The sequence below is a fragment of the Cyrtonyx montezumae genome, unplaced genomic scaffold (genome assembly GCF_038088225.1).
Source record: "Cyrtonyx montezumae isolate F1298 unplaced genomic scaffold, pur_monq_1.0 scaffold_20, whole genome shotgun sequence".
Classification (NCBI taxonomy): domain Eukaryota; kingdom Metazoa; phylum Chordata; class Aves; order Galliformes; family Odontophoridae; genus Cyrtonyx; species Cyrtonyx montezumae.
In genome coordinates this window covers 6,303,213-6,324,551 of record NW_027071937.1, presented here as the reverse complement: position 1 = coordinate 6,324,551, position 21,339 = coordinate 6,303,213, and positions in this window count along the sequence as shown.

Below are 21,339 nucleotides of genomic sequence, written 5' to 3'. Positions count from 1 at the left end.
TCGTGCTGACAGGACAGATAGATAGCCACTGATGTGCTATTAATTAGCTGAAAGAGTAATCAGCGATTGAAAAATCCTCAGGACCACAAATACCTTTCTCTGTGATGTCTTTGAGGCCTTTATTCTAGGCTCAGAGCCACGTGTAACTTTATTAATGCTAATAATCAATAGCATCAGCAGCCCTAAGCTGCACGATGATGCCAGAGCCTAAGTTAGATGAAAGGCAAACACTTAGGGGTACTTTTGAACATACTTGCAAGGCCGTTCCCACCCCTGCAATGACAATGGCAAATCCAAGATGTGCAAAGGGAGGGAGCCAAGCGCATGAGCCAGGATCAGGAAAAAGGACAAAAATCAAAAGCCAAGTGCAAGGCTGTTCAGCAGCCATGAGAAGTCACTGCAGATCTTCCCGTCTGACTGCTGTTCAGTGGGAGCACATTAGAAGAGATGAAGGAGCCATAGCATGAAGGAGGGTAAACATAGTGGAGGTAGTACAAAATCACTGTAAAACAGGATAGAAAATAAATAGTTAAAAGATGACATTAAGTATTTATTTTGTGGGGAAAAGGTGCCTTTAACACGAGGAAAAATTATCCTATGCTGAAAGCTGGACTCTGATATTTTCTATTCTGTGTACTTTGGTTACCTTGAACCATAGACACTGAGATGCAGTGATTAGCTGAGAACTTCTATACATAGTTTTCTACATAATTCATAGTTTGACTTCTCTCAGTTTGCATAATAAATAGTTTAAACACAGAAGAAAATGTCTGAGAGAGGAAATTAGGATTCTGAATGAAAAAGTTAATTATACCTCGAAGGATATTTTTTTCAGATATATACGGGGTGGAAAAAAGCCTAGAAGTAGATAATTTAGTCTTAAAGGAGATGGAAATGCAGAAAATTATGGGAGTGGTAGCAACAGGAGAGTTATCTCCTTAAATAGGATAATTAGACTAATTTAATTTTTTAAACTGTGGCATTGCATTATAGATAAATAATTCAATAAATAGTGTCCTGACCACTAATTCTGCAGCTATGGTTGCTTCTTGAATCTGCATAGAATTTTATTTTTCATTTTCAGCACCGTTTTCTGCTGTAGGAATACTGAATTATCATAATGGGTTGCTTCCTATGGCAAGTCATAAAGGGCAGGGACAGGAAATTATGGAGGAGTGCAAAGGAATATTGACATCATTAAATCCGTCACTGGTGATTGGATCCAGAGATTGATGATCAGTGATTGGGTCCTGGAGCTGGAAGACACCGGGGACAGCTCCTCACAGCTATTTAAGTACCTGGTTTTTGCTGATTAAAATGAGTGAGGTGACTGATAATTTGAGGAAACCAAAACATCTAAGGCTTAAATATCTATCTTGAATGGAAGTATGTTTCTGCTGCTTCCCAGCCTTTTTGCTGTGGGTTTTTGGTGGTTTTTTTTTTTTTTTGAGCATGCACGAGGGTGTCATGGTGTTATACCTACTTCCTACATGTGTAGGAAACACAAGAAACTACAAAAGAAGAAAAAATCAGATGTGAGCTGAGGGAATAACTAAGAGAGAAATAAGAGTGAACCCTCTACAATGGTTCCCTGTGTGAATATGGGTTGTTTTTGCAAATGTTTTTTTCTTAATATAATTTATGTGATTCTTAAGAGATCTCCATAGATTAATGGCTCTCCATAGAGAATGGCAAACTATAGTCCATATTGCTGCAGACACAGGGAGTAAAATGTAGCGGACAGGTGAAGGGACAGAAGAGCTGAGTTATCCACATGCCCCAGAAGTCCCAGTTTTTATGGCATACCTAGCTGAAATCAGATCCTCAAGCTCTGTTGGGGATAATGACTGGTTGGGCTCATCTGGGAAGAGGAAAGTTATGTTGCTGGTGTCTTTGCTCAGGGTTGTTTCTGTGTTTTACAAATGATTGTTTAACATAATCATAAACTGAAGTACTTGGGGAGAAATAGATGGTAGGGATAAAGGTCTGCAAAAATGGTGAGCGCAAACTTAACATATTTGGAATTCATAGAAAAGGCAGAAAAAAAAACCAACGGAATAGGAGAGCAGAGGAAATGCAGGGAGCTGATGAATGAACTTCTCAAGGATCCCTGTGAGGAGGAGGTGCTGGACAGTTGCTAAGAGTGAGAATTTGAAGGCCTGCAGTGAATTGGATCTACCTGGGAACAGGAGAAAGAGATCAGTGTAGATGCACAGAAATATCTTTAAAGACTTGCCAAATTAAAATGAATTACTAATCAAATGTGTGTGCCATGATGTATAACAGGGATGGATGGAAAGGAGCAGTGCAGCAGGGGTTCAGGCTCCAATGAAACACTTTCAGAGGGTCATAAAGGGAGAAATACAGGTTTGTAAGGGAAGAGAAGGAATGCTGTTGAAGCACAAAATTTTCCACAGTAGGAGACAGAGGAGTTAAAAAGCATGTAGGTAGCTGTTGCATAGGAGTCAGTCTAACCTGACAAAGCTCTCAAGGAGTGTGCCACTGCAGTCTGCGTGCTTAGCAATTGTCTTCAGCAACTTGGTGACACAGACAAAGACCCAGAGGACCAGAGAAGGACAAAATATAGCTTCCATGTTTGAAAAGGGGAGAAGTGGGCCCGGAGAGTTACAGACAAGTCATCCTAACCCAGAAAAATGAGAGAGTAAATCATTAAACAATCACTTATAAGTATCTGGAGGGTAATAAAATCATAAAAGGTGCAATCAATATGGAATTGTGGACAACAAATCTTGTCAAATCAATCTGACTGTCTTAACAGAGCCACTGGCCCCAGTGGTTTAGGAGGATGTAGTGGTTGTGACGTACCTTGCTTTTACTAGGATGCCACTTTTTTCTTATAAGCAAACAAGGAAATGTGACAAGAAGAAGGCCTCAAAAAAATGGGTCTGCAATTGTCTGAGAAGTCACTCATGGATAGTTCTCCTTTAAGCAGGAAGGACACTAGAATTAGAGTCTCACACCTCCTCAATATTTTCATTATCCACGTGGGTGATGTACTAAGGTGCACATCTATAAAATTTACAAATGGCACTATGCTGGAAGGGTCTGCAAGCAGTTTGGGAGATGGGATTAGAATTTAAAATGATTCTGATGCTTTGGCAGAGCAGTAGGAAATCAACAAGACGAAATTCAATAGGACAATGGTGCAGATGACTTCTTAGGAAGGAGAAATCATGGTGATGTCTGTGAAAGGGAGAATAACTGCCTTAATGGGAGTACAGTGGAGAAGGATCAAGGGGTTATAATACTGCAGAAGATGAATATGAATTAACATTGAGAAGAGGCAAATCTTGCTCTGGAAAATAACACCAGGGAGATCGTATATTCTGCTTAGCTGGGCACTAAGGAGTCTCCAGCTGGAGTATGAGATCTATGGGGTATTAGGTTTGATAATGTGGACGAATTGGGGTGATTCAAAGAAATACCAGTAAGGAGGAGGAGAGTTTCATAAAACAAGACCTATGAGAAAAGTTGAAGGAGCTGAACCTTAATAGGAAAAGACTGAAAGAGGACACAATGCAACTTTCTAATATGTTAAAGGACATTTTAGCAGATGATCTGTTGTTCTCTGAGGACATAAGAAAATGAGTACTAGGTTTAGTTTCCAGCAGAAAGAAGATCTGTTACAGACAAAGAAATGTTAGCTCTTTAATTCAATAGCAAGGACAGCAGTGAACTTTACTGGGCTTTTAAAAATACGTTACCAAACTTTCTGTTGTTGGCCATCTAGATCAGGCATCTTACGTTTCTTTAAGCACAGGAACCACTTCTGCTTCAATTGGGATCACAAACTATTGCTTTAGAGGTGAGCAGAAATCTGTGGTATAAATCCCTCTGCCAAAAGCCCCAACAAAATCAAGGCAACTCCAGACAATAATGAAACAGATAAAATATATTTGTTTATGTCCAGGTGAGCTGTATGTACATATAAGGGTGTTAATCGTGAATGCCAATCCATCCCTTACAATACAATGGTAAAATAATGCCAACCAAAAGCAATTCTTGCTGCTCCTATTTTAATTTAGAAGAAGAGCTCAGTGTCTCAAAGATTTTCTGACTTTTTTTTCTCTTCAGTTATATCATTTAGGACAATAAGAAGTAATAATTTTCACAAACCTTTCCTTACTTCAGCCATAGTAGCTACAATATTCTTCTTCCTCTTCATAGCCACGGTGCACTTCTTCCTTATAAAGAGTCTGTGGGAGTCCAGCACTTTACATGTGAAACAACCTACCGAAATATCCTGTCCTTCTCCCAGCTCTTCGCAACAGTAATTCCTATTATGGTTATTACTAATCCAAAAAATCATGAAGAACGACAACAAATAGTGTAGATGCAATTACTGAGTGATGATAAAAAAACTGGGGAGGTGGGCAGGAGGGAAGCACCCTTGCTTGTCATGACATGTACCTATTGTGGAGTCTGAGGATGAGCTGGAGAGCGCATTGCCGTGATGAGATAGTGACTTTCTGTCACCATCTTCAGAAAGGTTCAAGGCTCACAGCAGGAGCCAACTTTTCTCAAAAGTGCTCCATTTACAGTGTATTGATTTCTTTTGATGGTACGCACCATTGTAAAACCTGCTGGAGGCAGGGAATGGCCAAAGATTTACCCCTTTTTTAGGTGGTTAAGTAAGAACCACACTGTTCTGGAAGTCATGTTTGCATTTCAGGTGCTGAGCTCTTGGGAATTTGGTTCCGAGGCTTTGCTTTTAGAGGTTGTCCCACGTGGCCATCTGCATAACCCCCTGGCTCCTGGTAGTGATGGAAAGATTGTGAACTGGAAGAGAAAGGGGAATAAAAAATGAGGAAGTAAATCCTGATTCTGATCTTAGTGGTAATTAGCAAAAATTGTGACTAATTATACTGGGTTAATTGGCATTTGCACAGGTGCAGATGTGACATGAGAGCATACCCTCTGTTTGCTACAGATGTTAAAACCTAATTTTAATTTCATAAAGAACTATTTTATCTTATTAAATGCAGAGGTTTGATTTAACAAAATGCTGGCACTTGAGCTGGATGTGAAATGACAGAGACTGAGAGCTGCCAGAAAACATCCCATGCACTCAGATCCTGCACCAAAAACCCAGATCGCCTTATTTATGAAGAAAATTGGCTTGTTTCTCTCTTACTCCTTAAAATTTAGGATGAGAATGTGGAAATGAATGGGATTGTCAAACTTCATAAGTAGGTTAAGCAGAGTTTGGGCTGGTTATCACCAGACCTGCCACTGCTTGGTTGTTGTGGCAGCTGATGGAGGCCTGTGCTTGACATTATGTGTGGTGCTGTAATATTACTGAGGTGAGAACAAGATGTAAAGATTGTAACTCTGCTGGGGGAAGGAAGGAAGGAAGGAAGGAGGAGAAGCATTCACGCTGCAATGAATTTTCAGGTCTCACACCAGCTTCTGGCCCTTCCACCCTTAATGCTCATACCTGGGTTGGACCAGGTGCATAAGCTGAAGGAGAAAGTCCTAGGAGGAAATCTGCAAGTTTTCTTTTGCCAAATTCTCATGGAAAGGCCTGGTGACTTACCCATCTGGGCAGGAGGAAGCCTTCACTGACTGCCTCTGTCAGATGGTGCATTCTAACCCAACACATTTTCCCTGACACATGCAGTTGTCTGTCTGACTTCTCTCAGCTCTCTTTTCCTCGAGCTACTCTTTAAAGCAACACAAGAATAGTAAAATAAAACAACAACAACAACAACAAAAAGGCGACAAGCGCACACACAAGCTTGTAGACACACTTGGCGTCCTTGCTGATCCAACTATTTTGAAGTTAGCTGCACGGAGGTGAAGTTACACTTCCTATCATCTCACTTTTCTTCTTCAGCCCTTCAGTGACCTCTTTGTATCTTTTAGTTAACTCCATGCCTCAGGACAGGTAGCAGTGCAAAACCATCCAGGGAAATCAAGAGCCAGGTATTGTTTTGAGCAAGAGGAAACTCTTCCCCAATTTCCCAACAGCAGCCTTTTGGCTGACAGCCCCAGGCTGTCAGAAAGTCGCTCCTTCCAGCAAGTGCCTTTGAAACTCCCAGGCTCTAACTCTCAGAAGCAAGGAAAGTCCCTGAGCTCCTGGTGGGGGCTGCCCACCTGTCAGACTAATGATATAAACCCAGGTAACCACCCCTTAGAACAACATTTCTCTATTTTCAAATAGTGAAACAAGACCATGTAATTTCTTTCTCCATTTTAATGGACAGCCACATGAAAGGGATGCTAAACTTTGGAGTATTCATTCATTTAGTGGCTGGTGGGAGGGCTGGAACTAGATGATGTTTGAGATCCCTTCCTCCCCAGTCCTTTCTATGATTCTACGTTTAATTAATTATTTTGTCTCCATTTTGCCTGTTAACACCATGTGGAAATAAACTTTAATTTCTTGGTTTGACTGCATGAACTTACTGCAAAAAGTGGTGTGTTCAGATGGTTCACAGGCAGCAGACTGAGGAACCGTTCTTTGAAGATCCTCCTATTGGGGTATGCACATGATAAATTGAATTGGAGAAATTACTGAATGACCTCTGGTCAACCTGTCTGCTATCCAATGGGGTCAAGAAGATGAATGCTTTCCAAGATATGAGTTTGTCTACTCTGCTTTTTAAGTGCCTCCAGTGATGAGGATTTCATGTTGTCCCTAGATAGAGTAATAAGAGCTCTGTGAGCTCAGCTACCTTGGAGGCTGATCAGTGCAAAGTCTTCTTTCTAGCCATGAAGACCCCAGAACGGCAGAAAAGGAAGCAGGAAAGGCCCAGAGAGAGACATTAATGGCCCCTCTGGGAAACCTGCTGCTGCCAGTTGCCTTGCACTCATGGTCTGCGTGGATGAATTGCAGGTGCTTCCGTCCCATTAGCCTGTGAAGTTTCCTCGTGCTTTAATATTTATAGGAAGCCACTCTAACATATCAAACGTGTACTCATCTTCACTCCATTACTCACCAGAGAGATAACTCAATATGTCAAATAAGCCCTGATCAAGGGGTGATTTCTCTTCTCCCCATGCCAAATGCAGGCCGGGTGTAAATGGATGCATCTCCATGAAAACTGTGTCTTATGCTGACACCAAGCACAGCCCTCTGCCTCACCCTGCTGGAACGTTTCCCACATCCCAGTGTCAGCTCCTCAGTTCAATGCACAGCACATCTTATGGCCCTTTTCTTCAACCAGCCCTACACAGCCCTACAGAAAGAGCAGACTTGGATTGTACTTTCATGCCTTAGTACTTTGTTTAAGAGCATGAAATTGTCTCTCAGTGAGAGCGACGGAGTCTTTCAAGCTAGCAAAAAAGAGATGTTTTAAACACCCTAACCCCCAGGAATGTAATAGCTGCTGAGGGCAGGATTCATCTCCCTTCCCTTCAGATGTCTAACAGCGAGAGCTCTGAGATAATCACCCCCATCTCTCTCTAGTCTGGGACGTGCGTTCCTCATTGGCGTTCATCTGACCCTGGTTAGAAACTGCTCTCAAGAACAAAACGAGGCTTCTTCTGGGGAGCCTGCTTCTTCCTGCTGCATGTAAAGGGAGCCCAAAGTGGCTGGTTCACAATTAGATGTTGAACATCTAGATGTTTAAATTGAGGAAGATGTTTAAATTGAATCTTACTCTGCCTTGCATACAAAATTTCCACAGTTTAGCCAACTTGACGTCAATCCCTGTGCATTAAGAACAGCTTATAAAACTTTATTTCAGTCTTGTGTTGCACTATTTGAGTCCAAACTTTGGGGAATAGATGGGGAGGAAGAGGATTTATACAGCATTTAAAAGTAGCAGACCTGAAGTGCAATTGTGAAATTCCAGGGTAATTCCAATTCCCACAGGCTCCTCTGGAAGTCCCAGGAAATTTCCATGCTCAAGCTAGAGTTGGACAACACACCAGAAATGAAAAACGTTTCTGAAATCATTCTTCATAGCCCAGAAATAAGCAATGCAGCCCTACAATCTTATTTTTCTTCCATCCCCGCCTTTGAATCTCAGATTCATGCAGAAAATTCCTCTGGTTTCATTATTATCTATCGTGCTTAGGTTTGCTTGGGATAACTTCTCATCAAGTTTTGCATTTTTTTTTATATACTCTCTTATTTCTGTGCTCCTACATCTCCAAGTAAATGTAAGACAGCTTTATTATTTATAGAAAAGCATATGTTTCTCTAGTGCTCTGTACAGACATTCTACCTGACCTCAAACTATTCCTGTGACAGAAGCATCCAGGAGACAACGATACCCCCAAAACAAGTGCAGGGATGAGGACAAGGCACCATGGCATTAAGGTGATGAGATTCCCACTATAAACAGTGGGAGAGGGCTTTATGGGAGAGGGCCACTATTGTTTGCATCTCTTATTTCTTAAAGAGAGGAATATATGCATCCGTGCAATTCTACCAGCAGGAATTTTCTCCCTCTGCATGTGGGAAAGTGATGAGGAGCTCTCAGGTGCCGCTCTTGGAACTGAATGAGTGAATGAAAGGCCACTGTGCAACAAGCATTGCTAGGCACTGATGAAATACATCCTGTGCTATATGTGCTTGGATTGACTTTGGCTAAAATTATTGTGGGCTGCTTTCACAGCGTGAAAAAGTAAATGTGGAATTATTATATTTAAAGCAGAGAGAGAAAATTGGCCGTACACAAATGGGATTGTGCCTATACGTACACCATTTCAGACAGATGTATGTGGACTCTGTGCCAGTAGAATAAGCACTAAGTCATCTACAGACATATTAGACAGCATGCGTGGTATGTGAACCTACTTTTGAGCATGTAGCTGCATATGTCCGTGGCCCATCCCATCATATGGAGTTGCATTAGCAGTTTTGCAGCCCAAATGCTACTGGCAGACTCTCCTGACTACGCGCAGACAAAAATATACACAGGTACAAAGCGTGCATTCTGCTCAGTGATCTGGAGATGCAACATTTTGCTTTTCTAATTCATTATCGTGTTCATTATCAGAAGCAGCCCTGCGATATGCTTGTTTCTGGGGTGGAATAACTGTATTTCAGCAAACTAATCAAAGCAGGAATGAGAAAGCAAAAAGCTGACACAGTAAGGTTTACCAAGGTAATGCTAGGGAGGTTCTCAGCCCCCCACACTGAAACAGCCACGAATCCCTCTTCTGAACCCACATACCCTCCTTCCCCAGACATATACAGGACCATAACCTCATATACCCTTGCCAATATATTCCCCAGTGAACCCTTGCCAAGACCTTGGCTACCACGTATTTATTCCCACACACTCTCTTCCATAGATAGAGGTGTTTTTTTTTTTTAAATCACGTGGCAATGCTCACTATTTCCCCAAAGTCAGAACTAAGTCCCAGGAAGCTGCCAGAGGTTTAGAAGCTAAGCCAGCCATGCACAGCTCCGGTGCTGCTGACATTACCAGACGGCATTAATTTAATTCCACTCAGTTATGCTTTTAAATTTGATTTGAAAAATGTGTCATAAAATACCATTGAGAAGTGCAGCGCAGCATTTTGAAGCAGGCTGTGATGTTCCCTGCACTGACAAAGTCATGGAGAAGGGAAAGTAATTTTCACAGCTAAATACTGGGGGGCATGTTGGGAGTGATTCCCTTAGAGAATGGGTTGAGTGAATCAAGAATCACAGATAAACATTATATCCGCTAAATATTTTCATGGTGTAGCAGATCCAGAGAACTTCGATTTAATGCTTTAAGGCCAAGGGTTGATGGAGAAAGAAAAGGTACACGCTAAGCCTTCCAGATCAGTGTGCATAACCAAGAAGAGACAAGGGAAGGAGATCGAGAAGGAAGCATTTCCATAAATACGTGGACTTGTAGAAGAGAGGTCTGGAGAACTGTTAAGGTTTATGTTAATTAAATAAAAATGCAGAATACTAACAATGAATAAATATAGTTTTGTTTTGTCCCTGAGGCACTGTTACCCACTCCTGAGAGATCAGTTCCTTATGAAGCCGGAGTGAGCTTGCTCTGGTGCCTGTGCCACGGGCTGCTTCCCTCTCACTGCTCTGCAACATCTCTGTGAGCACGTATTAGATTCCTTTTGCCTTCTTGGTTTTGCAAAGCAGAACCTTTTCTTCCACTTCCGTGGGCAGCCCACTTGCTTAGAGCTGTGCACTACCTGCACGTGGTGCTGGCTTGTTGCTGCAGCTGGCACACGGCTCTGCACATCCAACCTGGGAACAAAAGAGCAGATGGTCTTACGGAAAGGGCTGTGCTGGAAACTACTTCTGGTCCTACCCAAAAACTCAGTTTCTTTTTCCTCCTTTCCAAATCTGTATGTTATTCTAAAAAAGCTGAAATTGTCAGCGGACGGTTTGGAAGAAATAAGTGTTTGGAGTCAATCAGAAAGTTTTATTTTAATCATGAGTGCGTTTTGATACCATGGTGAAGTTGTCACAACTGCAGACAAAGTGGTAATTGGGGAGTTGTGCTTTTCTCAAACGTTGTATCAACATTATGAAAAATACATTTAAGAATATTTTAGAAACGGGTTGGTGCAAAACTTTGTGGTATCTCAGAAGGCTCTTCCCTGTGGCTAACAAGAGCCCCTAATCTTGGTGGGGTTTTGCGCAAGAGATGGGGCTGATGTGCTCTGGTGCCAGCCTTGCTCAGGTCCTGCCCTTCTGATCAGGGTTCCTTGCCTCCTTTGACTGTGCTCTGTTTGCAGGAAGAAGCCTCCTGTCACATAACACTGCCTGGCAGGAAAAAGCACAACGACAGGTGTATCTGAGCAGCTCTGCTTTGGGTGCTTGTGTCAGCCCTACAAAGATGGGCTGCACTGCCTTCACCTCTTCAATCCAACCCTAATCCAGAGCTCATGGAAATCACCCGTATGAGAGGCTCAAAGGTCTCATTTTCTAAATCCCTTCACATCTCTCCCTTCTTTCAGCACTTCTCCGTTGTCGTTTTCTCACTGCCCGTTGCGCTCACTTCCATTCCCGAAGGCTGGCAGAGCAGAGGATGGAATGGGTGTCCATGATGTAAGCAAGCACTGAGCAGCTCATCCCAGCTGGCTCCAGGCCAGACTCTGAGCGACTGCAGCAGCCCTCACTGGGCAACCCATCACCTGATGGGCCAGGCTGCTGGTTGGCACTGAGAATGGCACGACCTGACAATGCCCAGCGATGCGCTCCTCGGTAATTTTGCAGCTCATCTGTGGGGAAGCAGTGTGTTGTGGCTCAAAACCAATCCTGCCTGCAGGGAAAATAAATAAATAAAGATGCAGAGAGACAGTCTGAAGATGTGGAGTTGGATCCCGAGTTGGGATTTGCCAAAGAGCATAATGTGCCCAAATATTGCTGAAGTATGCGATGGGAGCCCAGCACCCAATTCCCATGAAAAACTCCCCCTGGTGAGCAGAGCAGTGCAGTGCTGCTGCCCATGGGCGCTGGTGTTGGCAGCACAAGGACACCTGGGACAGGCTGGGGCACACAGAGCACACATGGCTTGTGAACTTCAAGTGCCCTGCTCTTGAAGCTGAAGCCCATCCTAATTTCTCCATCGCTATTGTCCCTTAGACAGGGGATGCACCCAAAAAAGAGAAAAAAAAAAGGTTATTTGGAAACTTATTTTTCCCCTCTAGGGTATTAACACAAGCTTTACAAAGGCTTATAATCCCTTTAGACAACAGCAGCAAGAGCAGCAGCAACTACAAAGCCCCAAGCCTGGAACTCAATCCCCTGGTGATGGGCTGAACCCTCTGCTGAGGTTGCAAGGAAGAGAAAGGTGAGAAGATATTTACATCAAACACATGGAACAAGAGGGGATTTTAATCAAACTTTCCTTTTTCATCTGTTCTTTCTTCTCTTGGAATCTGCTTTTTCTTTATCCTGATGAATTTCACTGCTTGCTTTTTTTCCCTTCCCCCCCCCCCCCTTTTTTTTTTCTTCAGTAGAAAGGAGGATTTAAAAAAAAAAAAATTACAATCCCCCCTGAAAACTCAGAGTATTAAAACTGCGGGGCAATGCATCTCCAAAATCTATAAGACTGTAAGAAGATAAGAGACAAAAACCCACAGAAATGTTTCCTCTCTGTGTCTTTGGAAGTTGCAGACGCGTGTATAATACCCCTAAGCCGGGGTAATCTGCTTGCCTCCTCCTGCCTTTCCTGATGCACACGGATGTACTTAGCATTAATATTCCTCACACTACAGCAAATGAACACCCAGGAGGCAGCTGACTCAATCAGCGCTTGTTTTACTTACTGTGTATCACTGAGAAAAGACCATAAACTAGAGCACGACAGATCTGTAATGCTCATTTCAATATGCTTCCCCTGTTTGTTCCAGCCCTCATGAACTTTCATATCCAGCCAAAAAAAGAAGAAAAAAGAATTAAGAAATATATTATAACAAACACATTAGCAACGTGTGGTAAATTACTATTGGAGATTCCAGTTCCTCCTGGTAGGAGCATTTGTGGATAAACACATTTGCTTGCTCCATTTTTCCAGCTGCCTTCTCCAGCATGAGATTATTCACTCGACGATGTCACGACTCCCAAGTCTGATGTCATGGTTGTTTCCACAGCAACCAAATTGAATCAAGGATGGTTTTGAAACCAGGTAGGCTGGAGTGAATATAATTTGGAAAGAACGTTTTTCCATCCCTCCCCTTAAAATTGATGGGCTCCTGCAACTGCTGTTTGGAGACTGGAATTTATTTTAATTATGATGGCACAATCACAAAATGCGAAGGAGCTAGCTGTTATTTTTGGAACAGATACAGCTGCAGGGTAATTGAGAAAGAAGACTACAGACCATACAGATGAGCTTATTCCATATGGCCAGAATCACACAGCCGACTGGGTGAGCTGTGGGATATTGCCCCCTTATTGCCCCAATCAATTCCTGTGACTGCTGATGAAGATCTACCACTAGAGTCAGCAGATTTAGGGATAAGAGTGTACTGACTGGATCTGTAATGACTGCAGTGGGAGCATGGACACTTTCCTTAATAGTAACATAGACCTAAGTGAGGAGAGATGGATCCTGCCTTTCTCCAGTTCCTTAACAGCAAAGCCTACCTTCCTTACAGTTCTTCTCACACCTACTCAGTTTAAAGTGAGAGTATGTGTTATTTTAACACATACTACCTTGGGCACTGTATTGACTTGCTCATGAGGCTCCTGGAGAGGCTTTAATTAAATTTGCTGCAGAAGAAATAGATCTGAAGGAGCAGAGGGAGGTGACGCTGGGGCAGGGGAAGAAGTTTTGAGGGCCAAGTTCCCTCTGGGGAATGCAATGCTGTGAAAGTTGCTTTGATTCACAGAGACTAGAGGCAGGGATGGTGAGATGAGCTGTAGGCTCATCGTGTCTGTCCCCTTCTTTCCTACATCCCTTTAAACAACAACAGGCCGCTCTCAGCTCTCCCCGCAGCCTTCTTTTCTCCAGGCTGCACAGCTCCAGCTCTCAACCTGTCCCCATAGGGAGGTGTTTCATCCCTTGGGTCATTTTGGTGGCCCTCCTTTGGATGTGCTCCAACAGGTCCATGCGGACTGCAGTGAGCGGGTGGCTGAGGTGATACAGCCATTCACTGCTGATCTACACATGGGCTTAGGGAAGGTACTGCCAGATTTGTGAACAGAAGTGCAGCGAGAGTAATACTGCTGGCAGCGAGGATCCTCTTTGCTGGGCCATGAAGGATGTATCCTGTGCTGAGCAGGAGATGTGCTGCAGGTGTGGGTCAACCCCAGTGCCATGGGACAGGCCCTGGGCAGTGGGAGAGAAGCGAATTCAGCCATAGCTACAAGGAGTGCATTTGCTCCAGTGACTCTATTTGCTGCACTGATTAGCTTCAAAGTCAAGATCAGCCTGTGGGATCCCTATCTGTTGCCTCATGGCCTGGATTCATCTTTGCCTGTCCTCTCTGCTGCCCGGTTCCCCAGCAGGCTGTTAGCAGAGCAGGGCCTTGCCACGGCCCAAGTGATGCCTGTGCCCTCTGCATCCGAGAAACAAGCAGTGCTTTGCCTCCTGCTTCCACCTGCTTTGTGTTTTAATTGGTTCAGGCTAAAAAATGTGGAGAAAGGTCAAGCTGGCTCAGTAACATTTCAATTGCCAAGTTCACAGGAATTTGTGTCTCGGTATGGGCATGTCATTCAAACATCTCCTGCTTCAGAGTCAGTGACATTTGATTCATTTTCAGACTCCTATGCATGAGAAAAACAATCACACATTCTGTGGTCCTCAAAACAAGCTTTGTTGTGATAATTCTGTTTTCCTTCCCTTCACAGTTGGTTTTTTAATGTTCCTTGCCCAGAGCACACAAATGATTACAATGCCAATGAGTAGACCATCTCCCCAATCCCTCTCTCAACAACACCCATGTTTGTTTTATCCTTTTTCCTTTAGGAATTAGAAAGCAGGAGGAACTCATATAGAATGGCAACACAACACAAGAGTGCCATGTCCTGCACATGACTCAGGGTCTCAACGTTCCCAGCTGGCACAGTGCTAGCACAGCTCAGCAAGGAATAGCACAGTGTTGGAAGCAGCACTTTGGCATTGCTGTGCTTTCTGAATCCTGAGTAAAGGACACAGAAATGTGGTGGCACTGCAGGACTGCTCTCTCTAGGGATTAGGGTAAGGTCGCACAGAGTATATCCGCCCATCCCAGCTCATTTCCATGCAGACTCAGGGCACCTGGTGTAACCTCTGCCCACCTACTCTGCCCCTTGGCCTGTGCAGTGTTCAGTGCTCAGAGACCCCATGTTGATCCCTGCTGGAGGAGGAAGGGAGAGGACAGGAGGATGTCAAATTAGCTGCTGTGCCAGGAGTGCATCCTTCTTTCCAATCTCAGAGGTTTCCCTTAGACCCTGCTGCACTCATCTTCCTCACCTGCAGGAGATGCACTCCTTGCCCTCCACTTGCCATGTACATACCACACACTGTGCTTCAGTTTCTGATGATGCTGAGTCCTCTTGTTGCCCAACCCAAACCACCTAACTGTCCCACCCCTGTGTGATGCACCTTCTTCAGCGTCTCTGCAAATGCTGAGGCAAAAAGTCCAGCTCCCCTGATCAGATTGGGGTGATCCATGGCACACAGAGCAGACAGCCCTCCTAATATGAGGGCTGCTTGAAGGAGAGTATTTTCGCTGTGTTGGCATCTCTGATTGTCTATCCCCCATGTTTGCTGATTGCATCCTTGAAGAATCACTGTCACATTAGGTTTTCAGCATGGAGCTGAGCCCTGAGCTTGGAGGAACATGGAAGGCTTCTTCAGCAGAGTGAGAGAGGGGAGAAAAAGAGAGGGAACAACATCTGTCTCCTCCTGCTCTCTTCTCCTTCCATTAAACACCAGATCAGTGTGCAACTGCTGATGCTGTGAGAAGTGCTCGGGAGTGACCAGGTCAGGGTAAAGAGCAAGCATTGTTATCACTGCCTACTTTGGGATGAGGTGGAGGAACTTGGCAGAACCCCAGGACCTGGCAGCACACTCCTGGCAGTGCAGGAACCGACACTTGCACCAAGGAGGTGCCATTCTCCAAATCACTGCTGCTCAAAGAGCTCCTGAAGGTACATCTCCCTGGCTGTGTACACAACACTGATACATCACATCATCCTGCCCCCCAAAACAGTACTAAATAACGCTAAAGGAAGTAGCCTACCTCCCATTGAATGACACAAACTGAAAAATTGTCTGCTCTGGGGATCAGATAGCAGTTTTCAGCCTGAATACAAGCTGTTTACTTCACAATCCATAATGGATCTTAAAAAAAAAAAACAAAAAAACAAAAAAAAAACCTACAGCTTTATTTTTCTTACAGGCATCTAGCTAATGGATGAAGTAATGTAGTGAGGCTATTGTATTTCATTCAATAGCCCATATGTAGATTTGTTGTGAAGGATAAAATGTTCCCTCTTCAAACACCAACAATAGGAGCACAGTTTACCACTGACCTTGTGCGTCGCCGTGCTGTGTGCAGGTAACAATGCGAGCACAGGCTGTAGGCTCTGAGAACACACAACTGCCTGGCTTGAATAGCAGGGAATTCTTGCACTGCACATGTACCAATATTTGCCTGTGTATGGGGTACAATTAGTCACAGTTCCTGAAGGGTTTGAATGAATGCCTCTGTTTTCTAACTGTCCTGGAAAAAAAAAAAAAAAAAAAGTTGTTCTTAATATGCTATGCATATTTAGGTTTAAAATATTTTGAAACCACAGGTTCCCACTGCTCTTTGTGCACAGGCCCACATGCTTCCAGCATCAACTGTGTTGTAAAGTCTGTGGGCTTCCTTCAGTCCCTCAGGAGTCGTTGCTTCTCTAAAGGGAACAGCTGACATCCATGTAGGCTTTTAATCCAGCGTTTCTAGTTATGGGTGATGTGAGTGCTGTTGATAACCTGTAAAACGTTTATATAACTTATGAGGTGCAAAAAGATTAGCTGAACTTAGGAAGGTGTCTATTCCATCCTGTTGTAGGGGAATAGAGCACTATAGTGTAAATGCTAAGTCAGGGCTTGAACAGAGCACCTGGTGGAAAGGCAGGGGCAACACAGGGGAGCTCAGGTGTATGCAGTGTACCTGAGTGACTGGAAGAGTGGAGCCAGGATCCACCCCTGCCCAGACCTCATTTAAGGGTTGTTAGTGGAGCTGGGAGGATCTTGCTGGAGATCCCTGCCTACCAGAGGCCTTCCAAAGGTGAACAGTTTTCCTTCCTTTGTTTCTGTGTCCACAGCTGCTACGTTTGGGCTTGTCCCCATTTGCTGCATCCTGGGGTTGTGTCACCCTGCTATTACTGCTATACCTTCTAATGCATTATAGTGTTATGGTATTAGAAGTGCGTTAATGGAGTTGTTCTCCAGTGTCAGTGGGGTGGGATCCCCTCGCTCCAGTAACCACCTGAGAGGTGGGTACCTTGTCTAGGATGGTTGCTTAGGATCTTGCTGAAGTCCCTGCACCGTGTTAGGCATCTCACAGATTGACTGTTCTCATACTAATGCCCAGACTCAGATAGATGGGATGAATAATGCATCTCCTGCAGCTGCCAATCACCCTCTGGGTGCACCTTCAGGGGATGGTGATGAGACTAAACCCCGAACTTTCAGTTGGCTAAATGGAACTCAGAAGCTGTGCTCCAATTAATTAACAAATTAATGAACGTGTCAGAGAACTGGGGCTATATGAGGCATGTCCTTAGGACTCAGCAGACAGGAATGTTTCCCCATCAGTTCTTTTCCTTGTATATTCCCTTAAAAGCCAGAGCCCTTGGAAGAGAAGCGCCTGACAGTCTCACTCTGCTCTGGCTCCATTGCAAACCACCTGGCATAAACATGGAAGGGAAGCACTGGAGATGATGCTGTGGCCAAAGTATTACTGATTTCAGCACAATCAGAACTTCCTTTTCATTCTTACTTGGAGAACAGGTAATCTAGGATACTGCTCCTTAAGTCATCTGATATGAGTCAGCGTAAGACAGATCTGCTGTGAGTACAGGGTATGTGCAGAACGGGCCTGGATTTCTTACTATTCTATAACACCACAAATAATTTAAGCATGTGAAGGAAATAAAAGACCTGATCATGAACCTTCCTGCTGCCACTGCCTGACCAAGGACTATTAAATGATATTGTAGAGGAACATAGTCCTTAAACCCTATTTCATTTCTAATTCTTTAGAATGTCACAGAATTATAGAATCCTTAGAGTTGGAAGGGACTTTTAAAGGTCATCTTGTCCAACTCCCCTGCAATGCACAGGGACATGCACAGCTAAATTCAGGGCTTGATCCAGCCTTGTCTTGGGAAGTCTCTAGGGGTGGGACAGCTGTCCTTGATGTTCCTTCCCTTGAGAGCCCTTTTCCATGAGATTCCCGTTAGGGTGGAGGTACCAGCTCAGATGAAATCACAGCCACAGCAATGATTCTGGGCCCCTGGGTGATGTCTCACCACAAGCCATTGACTGCAGCACACGCGTGTGTTTTCAGAGATGAGTAAATCACAATCTTATAAGGATATTCACTGTCTAATTTCAGACATCTGACTTGACTGTTAGTGGTAAGTGGCTGGAACCCCTAAAGCTCCATGTAAAATCAGTGGGGAAAGGTTTGAAAAGATGGTAATTCATGCCAGGATCCTAACTCAGCTGTTCTGAATCTGGAAGAGCTGATCACTGCAGAAGGAGCCTCAGTATGTGATCAGCAAAACTCAGTTGCCCAAGATGTCTCACATGAGTCAATGTGAATAGGAAATGATGCATTAAGACTTCATTAGTATCTGACAGCCTTTTGATCATGGCATGGAGCAGAGATGTGAGGGTGGGAGTGGTGCCAGCTGTCTGACTCTGAGTTTGTTCCAGCACATGTCAGCTCCTGCAGCCACCTCAACACAGACCTCGTCCTCTTCAACTGACAGACAGAACCCCAGAAGTATTAAAGCCACACTTCCCTCCCCTGAAGTTTAATTTATCTAAATTTTCTCGAGATAAAGAGTTTCTTTTTTTGTCACTGCCAACACAGAACTCTTTCTTCCACAAACCCCATCCTCCTTCCTTTGCTTTCCCCTTCTCCCTGAGCAGAAGTCTACCAGGCCTCACATGAAAGATTTTTCCTCTATATTTCTTCATATTTACAGTCTACAGGAATGAGCTTATGCAGACCCTCCTCACATTTGGGCCATCCAGTGAAATTTCCAGAGCTCGAAGGCAGTCTGTGGTGGAGTTTGGCTACGTGCTCTCAACGCTCAATAGGTGAGGCTTGTGGCTTTCACTTCAGACCCTATGGGTCTAAAATATTTATGAATAACCCTGTTAGAAGAGATTGCCTACTTCTCAATAGGCACCAATGGCTCCTGCTGCCCTACATCACCCTGATGGGCTCCGCTCTCCTGTATGGCCAAGCACTGACCTCTGTTTGGTATCCCATGCAGGATTTATTTAGTGTAGAGCAGGGAGAACCTGAGGAGGGGTGCAGTAATAAGGACACCCAGAAAAACCTCCATCAGTGTGCTCGGAGGAATGGTGTTCCTGCAGCGAGCTCTGCCTGACTGGTGGAAAATGTCTTCGTCACTGATAGTAGCTAATGCAAAACACACTGCCTGCAGCTTTTTATTTTAATGTAGACATCTGAAAGTGACTGTATGATGAAGGGAGAAAGAGAAAGGTTATGCGTCTTCACGGGCCCAAAATGGCACTATAATGAATATAAAAGCTATCCTCTCCTCCTCTAATATATTCACTCACCATTCCACCCTCTTTCCTAGTGACTGTAAACAACATTTGTCATCACCAATGGGCTACTTTTCATTATAAAACTGATCTGGAAACTACATTTTTATTTCATGTACATCAGCGGTGACGGGGGAAAAAACAGGCAAGGGGAAAATATATGTTGCCAGCAGGAGAAGGACCTGGGACAAAGCATTGCCTGTGCAGATCTGGGGATCATTCATAAGTCTGGCCTCCAAGACAGAAGATGGCCTAATGCCTCATTAAATCCTACCCAGCCAATGATGATGTATCATACCCTTTCAATCTTCAACTAAGTAACGCAGTTAAAAAAAACTAATTTGCACATGTTTAATGCATTCATTAAGCTATTAGTCTTTCAACAAGAGATTTAATAGCAAATTAACAGTTTTTATGAAAGAAAAAACAACAACAAAACTCCCCACTTAGTAGAATTACTTTTGTGTCAGAGCACAATGCAGGGTAATGGGCAATTATGGGGTTCGAAGAGGAGGATGGGAAGATGGGTTTAATTTGTGTTTGGTTTATAATTAGCTGGTGCGTGGTGTTTAGAATGAAATGAAGTGGATCCCTTTGGTGGGTAAGGCACCGAGTGGGGGCAGATGAAAATGGGGAAAGTGATGATTGGAGCTGGAAGGAGTCAAAGATCCATTTCTGAGAACCTTTCTCACCTAGTATGTCTTTCCATGCTTGGGTGAAACGTCTGTGTGCTCATACACCAGAGAATGAGCTTGTGGAAACGTGGTTCTGGTTACAGGCTGAAGAGCTCTGACATCAGCTGAAGGTTGAGCTCCTCCAAAGCAATGCTTTGCACATTGGCTCATCAGGGTGTTCAGCACTCACTGAAGCTGCAGGTCTTGTTTTAAGCTGGGGCTTAAGGATGATGGAGTCTTGGCACTTTGCTTAATAAAGATAGGTTTTGTATTTAGGTCCAAAGCTGTAATACACTTTGGCAGGTGTGTGCTGTTGCCGATGCCTGCCACAGGGGCTATTTTGTGACTCCAGGTTTGTGCAAGTCCCCAGGAATACAAGCCAGTCAATCAATTCGTAATATCAGCAATGGAAATACTGAAATCCAAGGAAAAAATTTGTTGAGAGAAAATGAACAATTGCGAACTCAGGTTGTCATCTGAGTTTGCTGAAAAGAAGTACAACCCCTTCCTTGAAAAGGGGAGGAAGAAGCGGAGCTGTTTGTTTGCTTGTTCAATCTTAAATGCTATTTCTGTGTTTTCAGTTTCTTTGAAAAGATGGCGGTCAGACTATTGAACTCCAAATCCACAGGATTCTTGGTTTGAAGGGTTTTCTTTCCAAATCAACTTTTTTTTTTTTCCTGATTTTTTTTTCCAATCCGAATAATTCGATAAGGGATCCTACACTGATTCTGAGCTTTGATTTTCAGCTGGAGTGAGACGGAAAGGGGGAGAATAGCCTGAAATCAATTTCTTAGAGATCTGAGGAATCATAAATACAGCTTGGATCAATATGCTGTGTGTGAGTTTGTGTGTGTGCGTCTCTCCTCACACACATCTATTCAAACAACTCCTTTCCTGGAACAGAATATTCAGATCCTTAGGGATAATAAATTGGCTTTCCGAAATGGAATATTAGCGTGAGGCGATGGATCCTTCATATCTGCTTTTCCAAGATGTTTCTCCCCACAGAGGATTCCTTCCTCTCACTGCTATTGATTTTCATGTAGCTGCAAGTGCATTGGCATTCAGGACAGGAAAACACTCCTTATAAAAGCACTTCTGTGCAAACTCTGTGGGCTTTAAGTACCCGCCTTAAATTACACAGAGGTGCGGGCGGTGCAGCCGCATCTCAGTGCCCTTCAATCTCTGCAGATAGGGCCAAGTTAATTCCTTGGATCACCACGGTCCTGAGGAGGAGTTCATCAGCATAACAGCTCAGTGGGCTCCTTGGAGCTCATAGCTGAACTATTTGCATCCTGGTGCATTGTGTTCCAACTGCTGCTGCTCCGGTATTTACCCAAAGTAATAGATAGCATTAATAAGGCTTTGCACTTGTGCAAGGGAAGCTCAGAATTGCCAAACTGTGCAGAATAACTATATGCACCAGTATAGGTTAGGGGATGATCTTCTCTGGAGATGTTCAAGACCTGCCCGAACACTTTCCAATGCAAACTGCT